The sequence below is a fragment of the Trachinotus anak genome, unplaced genomic scaffold, assembly GCF_046630095.1.
Source record: "Trachinotus anak isolate AG129_WGS33_773 ecotype Australia unplaced genomic scaffold, CSIRO_AGI_Tana_v1 ptg000024l, whole genome shotgun sequence".
NCBI lineage: Eukaryota > Metazoa > Chordata > Actinopteri > Carangiformes > Carangidae > Trachinotus > Trachinotus anak.
Window position 1 is genome coordinate 13,675,159 of NW_027273875.1, and position 4,505 is coordinate 13,679,663.

Consider the following 4,505-nt stretch of genomic DNA (forward strand, 5'->3'; position numbering starts at 1 on the left):
CCTATATGTATACAGTATATGAAGGGCTCTAAGCTAATGAAAACACAATGATTCTTAGTTTCAGGTGATTATACACTAGTGAAAACATAATTATGTATATTATATTCCCTCTAAATCCTACACACTGGTCCTCTGAGACTGTCCTGTAAAAAACAAGCCCATAGGTTGTTTGTGCAGCAGGTTATTATGACTCTCAGTTATGTTTTGAGATGACACCTAATTATAACAGGAGCAAAGGGAAAAGTGCAGTGACGTGGTTTATAGAGCGACACGTCATGTCCACGTCAGGAGGAGGTTGGAGTGGATGGATGGGTCAACGAAACACATGGACACAGGAGAGCGGCGTTTGATGCCCACGTGAAAGTTTCAGTTTATGTTGTTTCTATTATCCATGACTGTTCATTTTTATTATTGTAACCATGACAACAAAGTTAACCCAAGTAGTTTTAGCACCTAACCCTAACCAAGCCATGACTGTTATTATAGTAACCATGGCAATGAAGGTACTCTTGGTACAGTCCATGTGTTTATTATTGTAGCCATGACAACCGTAGTCCAGCATGCCCACCACCATAGGGACATTATTTCAGGAGACACTTTTGGGTCGTATCAGAGGGTTGATAAAAACGACCTGTATGGTTGTCGAGGTTGGAGGGCTGGTTGACTGCTTGTCCCTTAAGCCTCTTTTACTGTGATAAAAGTATATTCCTGAAACAAACAACCTCAAATCTCTCTGTATCACTTCTCACTACATCTTGACTGCTTCATGCTGTGACAGTAATAGTCCTCCTGACACTGACTTCAAACTTTAGTGTAATCAGTGAAATGAGACAGAGGATCCAGACAAGCTCTCCTGACAGCCCTCACATCACTGGCTTGACAACAGATGTGTACAGCGAGTGTGACAGGTATGATTTCCCTGAGGGGGTATTACAAAGGTGACAGCTGAAATAAAAAATGCTAATTACTTTGCTCTTAAAGTGGTAAGATAAAAGTAAGATTGAATTTCCTTTGATATTATGACAGCTTTGCACTCATGTCTATGTAGGCTACTCATGTCCATCATTACACAAAAAATCAGTTCTGCATAATTTCTTTATTGATGGTTTTAGCTATCAATTCTGAGCTTACAGTTGTTGTCTGTACAGTCTGTAAGCAGCATTTTCATCCTGTGATAGGTTGATTAGATTAGTACCCTACCCTCAGCTCATGTCCTAACCTCAAGGGTAATTTAAACAGAGCAACTCATGAACTCAGGTAAAACGGAGCTCATACGTCTGTGGCAACAGATTATTCACAAGCCTCACATGTGATCCATTCCTCTCCACATGACTGTCAGCCATGTCCACATGATGAATAACACTGTCATTTTGGGGCAAACTGGGTTATAGTGCTGGGCTATACAGAAACATGAAAACCCATCTCGCAACACAAAATAGTTAGACGACAGGTCTGTAGGACTCATTCCTACCTGACAGTGACGCTGCCTCACTGTCAGAGTGATTCATCCAAGTCCTGACTGTGGTATAAATCATGTCTGGGATTGCACAGAAACCTGTTCTGGCCATTAAGAAGATGCTGCACAAGGTGAAAGTTCTGCTCTGGTGGAGTCGGTGGAGGCAGGTCCACAGATGCAAGACCCCTCTGGAGGTCTGTTAGGAGACTGACAGCAAAGGCAGGTCCCCTCTGGAGGAAAGGTAGGGCAGACCAATGGGCAAAGCTGAGAACCTGACGCATTGGCATCAGAGGCTGGTAACTGGAGCACAGGGTAGGCAGCATTATAAAATGGTGGAGCATCCTTGGCTCGCAATACAGCTCATCTGGAGTAGACTACCTCTTACGCAAATTCAGTCCCATTTCGAAAAGGTATCCAGTGACTCCAGGAAGTCTGGTTCCTCCTCCCAGGTGAATGGCAGGAGCCCATGTGCTGGGTCAGTGTTAGGCCAGATCCTATCACGGCTGGTGGTGGGCAGGGAGGACCCACAAGGAGCAGCAGAAAGGGAAACACTCAGAGACATTAGCAAACAAACAACGCTGATATAAAACCCAAGCTGCAGATGAGTGCATCCGTTAACCAGTGTTATTAACAAAATACTAATAATGAGGGTAGCAACATTTAATTGTTTAGTCAACTAATCACATACATCCCTAGTTGAGATGTCATTGTTTAGTGTGTCTACCTTGCCCATGTATGGATTTGTATTATATTATATGATATTTGGCATAGACAACGCATACATTACAAACAGAAGACAGGCTTTATACCAAATATACATGTATCTACTTTCCATCTGTAGTCCTTTGTTGGGAAGATGAATGTGAATTTCACTCTCTGGACATGTTCTGCTTTTGCAACTCAAAGTCTGTATCTTTTCACTCACTCTTAATAGCTAATGGTCATGCAGAGGAGGAAAACCATTAGAGCTTTTGAAGATGGCAACAGAAAGAGTGAGGAGATGCTCAGGATATGAACATTGTTGCCTGACACAGATATATATATATATATATATATATATATATATATATATATATATATATATATATATATATATGTTATATAGATATAACAGTACAGTATGGCCAAGGTGTTGGTTATATTTTGTTGATTAAAAGTTGTTGACCAGGGTAAGTCTTGTGTTGAACGTAATGGCTGCAGGGTTGATGGCAGGTCTTGGACTTAAGCATTAAGGGTGTACAGATAAATAAATGTGTCAGCCAGTTACACCAGTGGTCTCATGCTGTAGCTCTCAAACAGCTGAGCAAATCACAGTGAAATATGACAGCTCAACAGATTGGCTGTCAGAATCAATCATATTCATTTATAAATCAGTGCAGACTGATTTACTGCCATCCCTGCTTTTAACCACATTAAACATTTTTTTATGTGCACTTATTGACGGGGGGAGTGTCTGACTAAAATACTTCATTTACTTATCAAATAATTAATCAGTTATTTCTGTGCATTCGCTGCAATAATTTCGTTTACTCTTGTTGATCAGTCTGAATGAACCTCCGACCTGTGCCTGCTCACGCTGGTACACAGACAGCCAAAGTGAATTTCCAGATCAGGAAATGGCTGGAGTGCTGCTTGAGCTGGTTGTTATAATCAGTAACTAGAGGCTTGTGTCTTTCAGCTGTCTCTCTTGCTCTCTCTCTCTCTTGCTCTCTCTCTCTCTCTCTCTCTCTCACACACACACACACACACACACACACACACACACACACACACACCAGAGTGACCTGTTAGCTCTTACATACTAACAATCAACAGGCCAAGTAATTCACAAGAAGCTTCAGCATAATACTTCCATGACCACTTTGGGGAAAGTTAAGTTTGCCTTCCCTAGTGCCACCTGTGCCCTGAGGATTTTTTTTTTAGTGGAGAGTGACACCATCTGTAGGTCTGTCTAAAGAAAACTAAAATTCTGTAGAGAATCCAACAGGAAGAAGAAAAATCAGATTAAAAAATCACAATTATCTGTGTCCCACTGGTGCAGAAGAAGGAGCTGGTGCCTGTGGCCACAGGAGGTCAGAGCTCCATGTCCAGTGATGTACCTCTGTACTCAGGTAATATTCTGGAAACCCATTCTGCCATAGCAATGACTCATCATGCAACACCTTCCCATTCATGCTGCCAGTACCATATCATTGTTGCAGAGTCTGATTTTCCACTGAAAAGGCTCAGAAGAATTAATTTTTTTATGATATTTTCCTGCAGAGACTGTTGCAAAGGGAGCTGATAGACTGTTAGGTAGCTGGCATGGCACGAGCATGTGTAGCCCACAAAATAAATAAATAAATAAATAAATGATTGACATCAAATCTGAGGCCTCACTTAAACATGAGAACCATCACACATGATTTGAAAATGCATACTGTGATAAACTGCATGGTCTATCTGTCTGTCTATCTATCTATCTATCTATCTATCTATCTATCTATCTATCTATCTATCTATCTATCTATCTATCTATCTATCTATCTATCTATCTTGTTGCATATATATATCAAACATATGTGTTCTCATTGTATACACTGACATATTAACACACTTTATTTTGTAGCACTGTTATTATCCTCATATGATATTTTTTCTTCATGTCTCATTTTGAAAAAGTAAAGCAACAGAGATTTAACTGACCTCTAACTTTTACTTTAATGTATTTTTGCATTAGTCATCGCACTTGTCTTTGACTTCATTTTTAAGAGACAGCACTGCTGTACTCTTCAGAGAAAATCCACAGTTAGATATCATGTTCAGAATATTGGATTATGAAAAAGTTTCATGGTGGAAAATGTTCTGAAAGGTCCTCAAAAATGTCTCAAACCAGCCCTGAAGCATAATCCACCTCTCTGCTGTACGTCTGTACGATCAGTCTGTTCCAGTCTTATTTATGCCAAAATATGGCTCAATGCAATGTGACAGAAGGATTCGTGACAGAAACTGATGTGCCTCGCTGATGGACTGGAGAATCTTTGTTTTGGTGCAAATATGAGGACAGTCA

The 4,505-nt window shown here is 40.4% G+C and overlaps 1 long non-coding RNA gene across 1 annotated transcript; it reads left to right on the forward strand.

Moving 5' to 3' along the window:
- Positions 1–605: 605 nt before the first annotated feature.
- Positions 606–3,559, forward strand: LOC139607534 (uncharacterized). Its single transcript, XR_011684866.1, has 3 exons — positions 606–908; positions 1,552–1,697; positions 3,498–3,559. It is a non-coding gene; the product is annotated as an uncharacterized lncRNA (long non-coding RNA).
- Positions 3,560–4,505: the final 946 nt, after the last annotated feature.